This window comes from Salvelinus sp. IW2-2015, linkage group LG1 (genome assembly GCF_002910315.2).
Source record: "Salvelinus sp. IW2-2015 linkage group LG1, ASM291031v2, whole genome shotgun sequence".
NCBI lineage: Eukaryota > Metazoa > Chordata > Actinopteri > Salmoniformes > Salmonidae > Salvelinus > Salvelinus sp. IW2-2015.
Window position 1 is genome coordinate 25,895,097 of NC_036838.1, and position 14,106 is coordinate 25,909,202.

Below are 14,106 nucleotides of genomic sequence, written 5' to 3' on the forward strand. Positions count from 1 at the left end.
GCCTCCTTGCCATTTTGCCACAACTTTGGAAGCATGCTTGGGGTCATTGTCCACTTGGAAGACCCTTGGAAGAAACATTTAGATAGTATGGTCTACAGCTTATCATGAGCTTATCATGAGGTACTCTACCTCAGGCGAGCAGTACCTCGAGAATTCCTTGATATTTGACATCGCACATCAGCTGTTATTGACAAATACACACACACACACACCCCTCATCTTACCAGACGTAGCTGTTCTGTCCTGTCGATGCACGGAAAACAGCCAACTGCATATTTTCCACGTCGTCGTTCAGGCTCGACTCCGTGAAACATAAGATATTTATTATTTAATGTCCTGTTGGTAGGATAGTCTCAAACAGAGAGCATCCAGTTATTCTCCAGTGATTGCACGTTGCCCAATAGAATGGATGGTAGAAGCGGGTTACCCACTCACCTACGAATTCTCACAAGGCACCCCGATCTCCGCCCCCTGTATTTCCGTCTTTCTGCCAGTCTGGTAATGAGTGGATGGACTTTGACTTGGTGAATGTATTGGAAGCTAAACAAGTGATTGATTGTGGTATTGGTTTCCCTCTTTAATTCCAATAGAGCTAATTTCATTGACTGGCCTTTCTGGGTTCGGTGGAGTAATAATGTACTGGTACATGTCAATCACTCTTCTACTTCTGTTCTGGTTCTTGATGGTCAGCACTGGACCATCACACATCTGCAAATTCTCTCTCTCTCTCTCTCTCTCTCTCTCTCTCTCTCTCTCTCTCTCTCTCTCTCTCTCTCTCTGCTCTCTCCTCACTCCTCTCTTTCTCTCTCTCTCTCTCTCTCTCTCTCTCTCTCTCTCTCTCTCGCTCTCCTCTCTCTCTCTCTCTCTCTCCTCTCTCTCTCTCTCTCTTCTCTCTCTCTCCATTTCATCTCTCTCTCTCGTCTGTTTAGCCCGAGCAGACTGAATCAGTGTTAATGATTCCTGATTTCCCTCCCTCATGTACCTCATAAACTCTCCATGAACAACCAGTGCGATTCACTGATGTATATCATTACTGGTCTGTCTCATTACTGTGGTGTTAAGCCAGTCTGTCAAAGGAATAGAAACCTCCTTCTCTTTATAAGAGAAGCTGATCAGCCTGCAGCGCGCCCCATCAACCTGGTTCATCACGCCTGCTCTCTCTTTCATCTCCGTATCAGACCTACCATCGCGCTTGACTTTAGAGGCACCGAGCTTCATTCCATCTCCTCTCCTGCTCTCTTCGCGTCAGTGTCAGCCTGCCCGTTGGCATTTCTGTTATCACTCAGAGCCTTTTTTGAGTCGAACCACACTGAGAGAGGAGATGTTTATTTTTCTAATTTCCAGAAGCAAGGACTCGGCTACAATATATTGAGGATGAAGAGAGTTCATACAATCATTTATTCACTTGTTTACTTTTTGGATATTTAATGTACTGTATGTTGGCTTGAGTCAACCGAACACAAAGCAATGACAATCTCAAAAGCATAATTGGGCTCCGAGTGGCACTGTCTCAGTGCTAGAGGCATCACTACAGACCCTGGTTTGATTTCAGGCTGTATCACACCGGCTGTGATTGGGAGTCGCATAGAGTTGTGCACAATTGGCCGGTCTTGTCCGTGGGTTTGGCCGGGTAGGCTGTTATCGTAGTAAACTTTGTCTTAACTGACTTGACTAGTTAAATAAGGTTTAATAAAAAAAATACATTAAAAAATCCTCTCAACTACTTGCCCCCTCCACCCTTAGAATGACCTTCAAAGACATGAGACTTTTCTTCATCTGACATGTACTGTTCCCTATTCTTTCTATCCAGTAATGGAGTGTAATGGTCCAGATCCGAGATCTGAGGTAAGATGGTGGGAGGGGGGGGGGATGTTTAGGGAGTTGAGATGGAGAGGTATTGTAGGGGGCCTCATCTGTTGTGTGTTCCTTACGACACCTGCCCCCAATTCCTCCTGTCATAATTGAATCACCATGTTTGATTGACAGGGCCATACTGAAGTATTAATCGGGGTCGGATTACGTGTGCGGCCATCTGCGAGTCACAGAAAACGACTCAGGTCTTCACTCGCTGTGCAGTAGATCAATAGGAGTCATGATCAATGAACAGAGAAAGGCCATCTCTTCAATGTTACATTAACACATCACTTTCAATATCCTACTGGTGGGTGTAAGAGTTGCTTCGAGACTTTCAGAATGTATAGTAATTGAATATCGTAACAAAGGTTACAGCATATTACAGAAGTAAGGCTTCTGCATATTACAGAAGTAATATGCAGACACATGCTTACGATATGCTGAATGTCTGACTGGATGTAAAAATACACTCTCTGCCTTTCCCCTCTGTCTCAATAGACTTGACTCACCACATATTTACAACGACTAACAATGATATGTCTGAAAAACACTCGTTATAAGGGTTCATTTCGTACATTGGAGAGCATGGGAAATGCATGGCCTTATTAATCAGTCTATTGTAAGGCGATTCCTGGAGAGTTGAGTGGGCGATGGAGATTAGATTTGTTTATTGTTTATTGTTTTTTTGTCTTTCTGAGTTGCTAATCAAATTCTTTCCTATGTTTTGTGAAATATCTGCATCTGTTCATCTTAAGTGCTCGTGTGTACGTGTGTATGTGTATGTGTGTGTGTGTGTGCGCGCATCAATGTGTGGGTGGGGGTGAGATGTGTGTGAATCTGTAAGTGAGTTAGACAGTCCTCACAGTGGGTAGCTGAGGTGTTGGCATAGTTGTTGTTTTGCCTGGCTTGGCACAGGTGTGTGCTGACACACACACACTCACACTCTCTCTCCTTTACACACACACTCTCCCCAGTGAGTGGCCACCATATGCCTCAAAGGCAGATGGCACAGTTGGCAGTGCCAATGTGACGGTCCATGATTACCACTCTGGGGGATTCTATTATCAAAATGACTGCTTGGACAGTTTCTAAAGATAAAGATGCTGAGAGTGGGACTTAGTGCACTGGGACTCTCGTTCCACCCCCACTGGCACTCCTGTCTAGTTAACTAGAGTTAAAGGAAGGTTTCAACTGCACACACAATGAAAAAGTATATCTGCTATATAATAGGCCTTGTTATGAAGACTGTTTTAAGTGTTGTCTGACATCCTCTATGCTTAACCATTCTTACCTTAAACACCCCAGTCTGCTTTCACTGTATGTGAAAACTATGTCACCATTGTTAAATTAAGAGAGGAATAAAGATACAGTGACTCAGCTGCATGAGGATGTAACACCCGGGGAACGTGGGCGTGAGACTGGAGAAGCTGACAGGCAGGTTATAATCAGTGTTGTGTCTCACATCCAGAAGCAGAACTCTGAGGGGCAGAGAGGTTATGAAATTGCTCTAGAGAGGTCATTTCTGGAGCTTTGGAGACCTCTAACCCAACACATGCGCATGCACGCCCACGCACACACACACACACACACACATGCAGGCATGCACACACAAACAAACATGTGCGCACATGCACGTAAACACTGAGGCACACAGAAGCACATGCACACACAACACCTACACCACCCTGTTGTGTCAGCCTGCAGGTATGAATGAGTGGCATCACTTTTGTAAGTTTGTGAGCATCCCGTGGTTCCCCTGAGGAAGAGAGGACAGGGGTCTAGGACTCTGAGGAGAGATGTGTCCTGGTTCTCTACGAGCCAGTACCTCTCATCTAAATGCTAATTTGGAGAGAGAGAGAGAGAGAGAGAGAAAATGGATGAGTATGAAAGAGAGAGAGAGAGAAAGAGAGAGAGAGAGAGAGAGAGAGAGAGAGAGAGAGAAAATGGATGAGTATGAAAGAGAGAGAGAGAGAGAAAATGGATGAGTATGAATGAAAGATTGAAAGAACTAAAAGAAATTAAGAAAGAAGAAAAGAAAGTAGGAAAGAAAGAAGAGATCCATAGATTGCCTGTCTTCAGCAGGTCAGTGGATGACATGGCAGGGTGGGGGAGGGGGGCAGGGCCAGGGATGCGTATATTGCTGGATCAAGTTTCAGGTACCAGGACACAGTCTTCCTCAAAGCATTTTGTATCATATTGGTGTGTGTGTGTGCGCACGTGTGCTCGTGCACCTGCCTGCATGCCTGCCTGACTGCCTGTGTGCATGCTTGTGTGTGAGCATGTGTTGGCTATAGATATTACATCGTTTCATATTCACCGAACAAAATCTAATTCTCCCACACCCCCCACTGCAATCATATTACCTTTTTACTCAAAACATTGGTAATTTCCCACAGATCTTGCTCTCCTTTCCGAGTCTCTGCAGCAAAGATGAAATGTTTCATATCTGGCATCCAGGCGAAGCAGCTTTACCTGGGCTCAGTGATGAGAGAACCTGATCTCTCTCAGGTGGAGGCCCTAGGAGCAATCTAGTTTAGTTTGTAGAACAAACAGGGCCAGATTGGTCTCTCTCTCAGCCCAGAGTGAGTCCACATCTCCTGGCCTGGAAAGGCGTGAGTGGGCTGGTCAGTCGGTAGTGGTGGAGGGGGGGGGGGGGGGTCAAAGAGCTGTTGTTGGATGATTGGGTTGTTTTTGTTGTGGAGGAGGTAGGTAAGTAAATAGACAGATGCAGAAGTTGGGGTCAATTCAATATTCACACAGTCAGGCGAGGAAGTGAGTGGTAATTCAGTCCATGAATGGGAAGACGTTGAAAATAATAGGCAGTTTTCAAGACGTGTAAAAAACAAAAAACAGATGAGGATTGTGAATGTGTTGATCTCTGATGTGTCTGGCACCGGTATGTGTCTGAGTGTGTTTGTGTGTTAATCAGTTCAGTAATGAGATGGTTAGTTCAGACGGCTGGGTAGCCTGGACTGGATCAATGGTAGTGCTGTAGGCTAGATGTTTTTACCAACGGTTAGATTAGAATGCTGAGTGCTGCTGTGAGACGATTGATATTGACTCCCAGGTGTTAGGTTGTTTTTTCTTTTATTTCACCTTTATTTTAACAGGGGAGACAGAGACCGAGGTCTAAATAAATAGTATACACATTCTACATTAGATGCATTTTTTAAATAAAAAAACACAGTCATGGGAAAGCACAAACACAACATCCCAAATCATCCAGAGAAAAACGTTGCATTCTTCCACGAAGATACTTTCAATTTACTTAAAGGCACGAGATCTAGATGAAATGTATTTCGAATTTGGTTCCAGCAATACGGTGCATTAACACTAAAAGCAGATTTACCCAGCTTGGTCGAGACCCTAGGAACCTCAAGAGTTAACCAATCCTGTGAACGGGTTAGGCAACTCAGGTGTCTATACTTCAACATTAAAGTTAGATCAAATGGAAGTTTATGAAGTAGGGCCTTGTAAACCAAAAGGGAGTAATATAGAGATCTATGGGTCTTTAGCGAAGTCCAGCCAACCTTTTAATACAGGATGCAGTGATGAGTAACAAAACGAAGAGCACTATGATACAGGTTTAAGAGTAGTAGCAGCTGCACTTTGATAAATAAGATCACCATAATGAAGTACAGATAAAAAGGTCCCTACTGCTTAGAGAAAGGTTTGATCTGTTTCTGTAGAAAAAAGCAAACTTAAAATCTTTGCTTCTTAACCAGCTCATCTGCATGTTTTTTCAATGTCAAATCCATATCGATCCAAATGCCTAAATATTTATGTTGGATTGGAGAACCTTCCAGTGAGTGAACATGTAGTTCATCTGAAACATTCCTACGAGAGTTTCAAAAGAACATGTATTTCGTTTTGCCCCTATAAAGCACCAGTTTTAAATCAGCAAGAGATTCCTGCATAGCTATCAAATCCGACTGTAGTTTTGACAGAGCCAGATCAACAATCGAGGCAATAGCATGCATAATAGTTTCCTCCGCATATACTGTAGATTAAGTTGACCATTTTTAACCGATTGACCAATGGTGTTTTATAAATAGTGAAGAGAACAGGTCCCAAAATCGACCCCTGTGGTACATGTTTATGTACTTCAAGAAATTCATGATGGCCTGAGGTCTGTCACTAAGATAATCATGAAACTATGAACAGGCGTCAGAGCTCAGGCCTATCGAGGACAACTTATTCAATAAAATAGCATGATCAACACCATCAAAAGCTTTTGGCAGGTCCACAAACAAAGCAGCACATTTAATTTTAGTGTCCAAAGCATTGACAAGATCATTAACAACTAAAGTGGTAGTAGTGCTATCCAGATTGGTTTACATTCAAAATACATTTGTCAGATAAAAAAGAGAAAAGCTCTACATTTACCAAGGATTCAATAATATTAGCTGGACAAGGAAGCCTTGAAATYGGGCGATAATGATTAAGATCACTACTATCGCCGCCCTTATGGAGTGGCAGCACGAGCTGATTTCCATACTTTTTTGAATATTTCCTAATAACAATATTAAATAAAAATGAGGGTTATTGAGCCAACAATGATGGGCGCTGCAGACTGGGATCCAGTTGGCCGCCCCCTGTGGATTTATTGTTGTCTGTTGCTAGCAAAGCATCCAGGACTTATTTTTCTGTGAATAGCCTAAAAGAAAAGCTTTGACTATAATTTCTCTGATCATTCAGCAAGTTTCCCTTATCAGCATCCAGCCCAATATCATTGTGAATAGGCTTAGAAGGCGATTAAATGCAACAATGTTGGCATTTTCTTCTGTAATGAGGCCAGTGTCTGAAGTAGAACTCTTCAGGGATTTGACAGTTTTCCAGAATTTAGCTGGGTTACCATTACAATCCGAAAGAGTGGTTATAATAATAATCAGATTTAGCCTTTCTGATTTGTCTTACACAAAGATTCCTCAGTTGCTTAAAAGCTTGCCAGTCCAGGCCTAAGCCTGTGTTCCTGGCCTTAACCCAAGCATCATCTCTTTTCTAAATGACTTCTGATAATTCCAGAGTGTACCAGGCACTCAAGCTTCCTTTAACCCTTTGAAGGGAGCATGATTATCCACAATAGTATTGAAGACGTACAAAAAGGCTCAAAGATAAATCTGGTTACAAGAGGGACCAGATCAAAGCCAGGTAGAACTACAGAAAGTAAACATGTTCACCTGTATAATAGTATGTTGGAACAGTGGTAGAATGGTAAGACCTTGAGCAAGGAATAGGTCTACAGCAGGCTGGGTGAGACAGTGGCAGGATGGGAGAGTTTAAAGAGGGTTGGGATGTTGACAGGCTCTGAGGACAGTGATAAGCTCTGAAAAGCAGAGGGGTATACTATGAAGCAGGTTTGAGGAGTTAGCGAGGTACATTTTGTCAACTCTGTGTTCAATTCAGGACAACCGGTCATACGAAAGTGGCTCACCTTTTAGCGAGGTAATTTTCTATGACAATGAATCCTTCAGAACTAACCTGCTCCCGGGCAGGCTAACTCATGGCTTACTACACTTACCCTGAATTAAATGACTGAACCACGAGTTGAGGACCAACGAAATCAGATTCCCTACCTCTTGCAAAGATTGCCTTGCTCATTTAGTAATGACAGAATGCATTTTGAACTTCACACACAGTAACACTTTTGTAAAATTATTTCAGCGATAGCATTGGGGAAAAAGTTGCTTGTGCATTGATAAGCACACCAAAGCACACCAAAATCGAAATTAACGATAAATAGTCAAATAAAAATGGCACTTCTAAAAGCCTACTTCACACCATAGCCTGCTGAAAGATAACTTTTCTTTCATTTGGATTTCGGCACAAATTAAAAAGTGGCACTGACTCGCCATTCGATGGATGTTTCAGCATTCTCAATGAAGAGTTCGGCATTCGACTAGCCATGTGCGACATGCATGTGCAGTTACAAGCCTGCTAGATTTAGCAGCAGGCGGACGAGCAATATCCACCGTGGTAGTACGGATGAGGCCTGAGCTGGTGTGTGAAGCTAACTGAAGCTGGTTAGCTTTAGAAAACCCTGAGTCGATCTAGCTTTCATTGTAGGATACACCTCAGATCAAAGAAAGGTAGGCTTAAGAAAAGTTGGACCCAGTGTTTAATTTGTAAATCGGGAGGTGCCGGAACACATAGTGAGCACGAGAGGGGGGAAGGTTATCCAGGGGGCTCTGGGATATTGGAATAAATTGAGAAAAAAAGTGTCAAACACAACGTAGCTGCGCAACAGATAGAGTAAACAGCCAAGTTGCCTACTATCTACGGTGGTGAAATGGAAAGGACTCTCCAAGGTGTTGATTCATTCAAAGCATTTTAGACTTCACTGCAGTATGCCCACATACTTGATTATAGCTGCAGGGCTTACACAAGTCTGAATTTCTWWTAAATGAATTTTCTAGACATCAATGTACAGCAACATTTTTAGATGTCACTGCAGAACACTGGCCATATGCATATGCACACATACTCAGCTGTGAGGCTTACAAGACCCGAATTTCATATAATTCTCAAGACATCAATGTAGTAGTAGAGCAAATATCACAATACCGGAAATGAACTTCAAATAAAATAAATCAATGTAGGCTACAGCAGAAAACACATATGAGAAAATATAGGCCTCATGCCTGTGTGATAATATGACACACATATTCCGATTAATTTCACAGTGCAGAACAAGTCTGAAAATAAAAACTAAAATCCTACCTTTGTTTAAAAAACCTCCCACAATGACTCTTMCCGTGTCAAGTCCTTTAACTCCTGACATTTCTTGCTCAAAGCCATGAGCGGGCCTGTGGCTGGGACATTTAGCCTCCTAAGGCTGTTCGAAAGACTCTGGCTGTAAAGTCAATTTTTTCATTTTGAGTAGTAACTATAACTTGGTTGTCCTCTTTAGCCTTGTCTAAAAGCTTGCTGCCACCAAATGCGCCTTGGTTCGGGCATGTTCAAAATATTTTTTTCTGAGGGCTCTTAGAAACAGACGCCTCACAAGTCCTCAACTAGCAGCTTTATTAAATAGTATCCTCAAAACACCAGTCTCAACGTCTACAGTAAAGAGGCGACTCCGGGATGCTGGCCTTCTAGGCAGAGTTGCAAAAAAAAAATACATCTCAGACTGGCCAATAAAAAGAAAAGATCAAGATGGGCAAAAAAGCAGAGACACTGGACAGAGGAACTCTGCCTAGAAGACCAGCATCCCGGAGTCCCCTCTTCACTGTTGACGTTGAGACTGGTGTTTTGCGGGTACTATTTAATGAAGCTGCCAGTTGAGGACTTGTGAGGCATCTGTTTCTCAAACTAGACGCTCTAATGTACTTGTCCTCTCGGTCAGTTGTGCACCGGGGCCTCCCACTCCTCTTTCTTTGAAGGGAATAGTACACAGCGTTGTTCGAAATCTTCAGTTTCTTGGCAATTTCTCACATGGAATAGCCTACATTTCTCAGAACAATAATAAACTGACAAATTTCAGAAGAAAGTCCTTTGTTTCTGGCCATTTTGAGCCTGTAATCGAACCCACAAATGCTGATGCTCCAGATACTCAACTAGTCTAAAGAAGGCCAGTTTTATTGCTTCTTTAAAACTTATTCGGGATCGGTGTCGCTTCCACGGGACGGTTGAGCTAAAGTAGGCTAATTAGATTAGCAAGAGGTTGTAACTAACAAGAACATTTCCCAGGACACAGACATATCTGATATTGGCAGAAAGCTTAAATTCTTGTTAATCTAACTGCTCTGTCCAATTTACAGTAGCTATTACAGTGAGATAATATCATGCTATTGTTTGTGAAGAGTGCACAATTTTAACCATGAAAAGTTATTAATAACAAATTAGGCACATTTAGGCAGTCTTGATGCAATTTTTTTTAAAGAAATGTAATGGTTCATGGATCGGTCAAAAACTTTGCACATACACTGCTGCCATCTAGTGGTCAAACATTTCATATGCACCTGGGCTGGATTAATACATTATGACCTTTGTCTTGCATTTCAAATCAAATCAAATCAAATTGTATTTGTCACATACACATACACATGGTTAGCAGATGTTAATGCGAGTGTAGCGAAATGCTTGTGCTTCTAGTTCCGACAATGCAGTAATAACCAACGAGTAATCTAACCTAACGATTTCGCGAAGCGAGGCGGCCATCTCTGTCGGCGCCGGAAAGAGGATTGTACAAAAAATACAAAAGAACAGTTGGTTTTTTCATTGTATTAGCTTTTTCCAGATCTATTGTGTTATATTCTCCTAAATTCCTTTCACATTTCCACAAACTTCAAAGTGTTTCCTTTCAAATGGTACCAAGAATACACATATCCTTACTTCAGGGCCTGAGCTACAGGCAGTTAAATTTGAGTATGACATTTTTGGTGAAAATTTGAAAAAAAGGGGCGGATCCTTAAGAGGTTTTAATCAGGACAACAGTTTTCAGCTGTGCTAACATAATTGCAAAAGGGTTTTCTAAGGACAAATTAGCCTTTTAAAATGATAAACTTGGATTAGCTAACACAGCGTGCCATTGGAACACAGGAGTGATGGTTGCTGATAATGGGCCTCTGTACGCCTATGTAGATATTCCATAAAAAATTCTGCAGTTTCCAGCTACAAAAGTCACTTACAACATTAACAACATTAACAACAATTAACAATGTCTACACTGTATTTCTGATTCATTTGATGTTATTTTAATGGACAAAAAATGTGATTTTCTTTCAAAAACAAGGACATTTCAAAGTGACCACAAACTATTGAATGGTAGTAGGTCCCGTGTGGCTCAGTTGGTAGAGCCTGGCGCTTGCAACGCCAGGGTTGTGGGTTCATTCCCCACGGGGGGACCAGGATGAATATGTATGAACTTTCCAATTTGTAAGTCGCTCTGGATAAGAGCGTCTGCTAAATGACGTAAATGTAGTTTATATATATATACAGCTTAAGTCGGACGTTTACATACACTTAGGTTGGAGTCATTTAAACTCGTTTTTCAACCACTCCACAAATTTCCTGTTAACAAACTATAGTTTTGGCAAGTCGGTTAGGACATCTACTTTGTGCATGACACAAGTCATTTTTACAACAATTGTTTACAGACAGATTATTTAATTTATAATTCACTGTATCACAATTCCAGTGGGTCTGAAGTTTACATACACTAGGTTGACTGTGCCTATAAACAGCTTGGAAAATTCTAGAAAATTATGTCATGGCTTTAGAAGCTTCTGATAGGCTAATTGACATAATTTGAGTCAATTGGAGGTGTACCTGTGGATGTATTTCAAGGCCTACCTTCAAACTCAGTGCCTCTTTGCTTGACAACATGGGAAAATCAAAAGATATCAGCCAAGACCTCCACAAGTCCACAACAACAGCAAAGGACCTTGTAAAGTTGCTGGAGGAAACAGGTACAAAAGTATCTTTATCCACAGTAAAGCGAGTCCTATATCGACATAACCTGAAAGGCCGCTCAGCAAGGAAGAAGCCACTGTTCCAAAACCTCCATAAAAAAGCCAAACTACGGTTTTCAACTGCACATGTGGACAAAGATCGTACTTTTTGGAGTAATGTCCTCTGGTCTGATGAAACAAAAATAGAACAGTTTGGCCATAATGACCATCGTTATGTTTGGAGGAAAAAGGGGGAGGCTTGCAAGCCGAAGAACACCATCTCAACCGTGAAGCACGGGGGTGTCAACATAATGTTGTAGGGGTGCTTTGCTGCAGGAGGAACTGGTGAACTTCACAAAATAAATGGCATCATGAGGGAGAGAAAATTATGTGGATATATTGAAGCAACATCTCAAGACATCAGCCAGGAAGATTAAAGCTTGGTCACAAATGGGTCTAACAAATGGACAATGACCCCAAGCAAACTTCCAAAGTTGTGGTAATATGCCTTAAGGACAACAAAGTCAAGGTATTAGACTGGCAACCAGAAAGCCCTGACCTCAATCCTATGGAACATTTGTGGGCAGAACTGAAAAAGCGTGTGCGAGCAAGGAGGCCTACAAACCTGGCTCAGTTATTGTGGGAAGCTTGTGGAAGGCTACCCAAAACATTTGACATTAGTTAAACAATTTAAAGGCAACGCTACCAATTACTAATTGAGTGTATGTCAACTTTTGACCCACTGGGAATGTGATGAAAGAAATAAAAGCTGAAAGAAATAATTCTCTCTACTGTTATTCTGACATTTCACATTCTTAAAATTACTAATTGAAGTCGGAAGTTTACATACACCTTAGCCAAATACATTTAAACTCAGTTTTTCACAATTCCTGACATTTAATTGTAGTAAAAATGCCCTGTCTTAGGTCAGTTAGGATCAGCACTTTATTTGCTGTTGTTCTGGGATTGATTTGCACTTTTCGCACCAAAGTACGTTCATCTCTAGGAGACAGAATGTGTCTCCTTCCTGAGCGGTGTGACGGCTGTGTGGTCCCATGGTGTTTGTACTTGCGTACTATTGTTTGTACAGATGAACGTGGTAGCTTCAGTCATTTAGAAATTGCTCCCAAGGATGAACTTTACATGCTGCATTTATATTTTTGTTAAGCATATATGTTTTGATAAGGTTTGTATCGCAACTAAAGTTTCCATAAAACTCAAGCATAGCCTATAGGCCTTGGACCCCTGGAACAGCGTTGGAGAGCCCATAGTGGGGGTTTTTAAGCTCAGTATTGTGCAATTGTGTGTGAAAACAGAGTTTTGACTGGCAACTATTTAAAAGAAGATCCCAGCTTTCTTGTCTTAAATGATCCATGGTTTGACCATCTTAAAACAATTCCTTACGTTAGCTTAGTACCAATTGGGATCTAAACAGATTAATACATATTAAACCAACACCAAACACAGAAACAGAAAGACAATCACATTCATAAGGTTAGTACTGTATTAAATAAAACAAATAAAGAAGCATCCATCACATGTTCATCTACTCAAATGTGTTTAGGTCATTTTACTAGCAGCATGTAAATAATTCTGTCTTCATCTGCTTTTCTATGAAACCATGGCTTGCTAAATAAACGAGTCTTGCAACAATGTCCAACGACTTGTATTTGTAGTAAAAGGGTTTCAAATGAATTTATCTGGCACAGCTCCGGGAAGTTTATCCTTTCCCATCTTTCCCATCGTCCCCATTTCCATCTCTTTACATGGCAGATGGATGTGCTCATTTTTCAGACCTAATACCCCTGAGCCTATCTCCTCACCCCCCCAACCCCTTCTCATCCCTTCTCACCTTTCCTCCCAGTGCTGAGCCTTCAAAACTTCTCATCCCAAAATCTCTCACCCCATCCTCTCTCCCTTCACCCCCTCAAACACAATCTCACCCCCCCTCTGCTCAGTCTTGAGAGCTTGGCCTGAAACCCCTCAGTCTGCCGCTTCACCCCCTATGTCCTCCCTCACTCCCCTCTCTCCCTCCTTCCTCACCCCTCCATCCCTCCCTCCTCACCCCTGCTGTGGAAAGCTCCACCCTCTCCCCCTCCCTCTCCCTGTCTCTCTGCAGGTCCCTGGTGTCGTATTAATTTTCATTCTGACTGCTTGGGCCTCGCGATCCTCCACAAATCACCTCCGGCCTGTCACATGTCAGGCGCTACTACAGTATGTGTGTGTGCGTGTGTGCGCATGCATGTGTCTGAGTGCTGGGATGAATAAGGATCGATGAGAAATGTGAAGCGATATAGTACATTACATTCACTACATTCATTAAGCATATGCTCTTACTTATAGAGAATTACATGAAGAGCAAATACATTTTAGGCTCTATATTGTTCACAGCCTGATGAATTTTCATACTGTCAATGTTTGTTCTAGGTAATGCCAACATAACATTTAGTTTTGAAACAATGTTTTTCTACCCTCACATAAGAGCGAATTTGTAGAAGTGCATTTTGTTCTGTTTTTATCTATGGCAGCTTCTGCCGGCGTTTCCATGAGCCCAACAAATCACCATGGATACCGCAGAATGGACTTTTGACATGTCACACAAAACAACATATGTGAATGATGTTCAGCAACTCTTGAGGACAATGGATGTTAACTAGAAAAATACTGCTGTACTATTTGACTTTTTAACCAAAAAATACATATTTATTATTAAAATGTAATAATTGTCCTCATGATGTGCCCATGCATGTCTCCTTGCTGTAGAATGGGTCTACCTCACAGAATTAAATATAGACTCACTAATTTATAGGATCTCTATGTCCTACCCTTTGTCTATAGATGGTATTTCTGTTTTGACTTA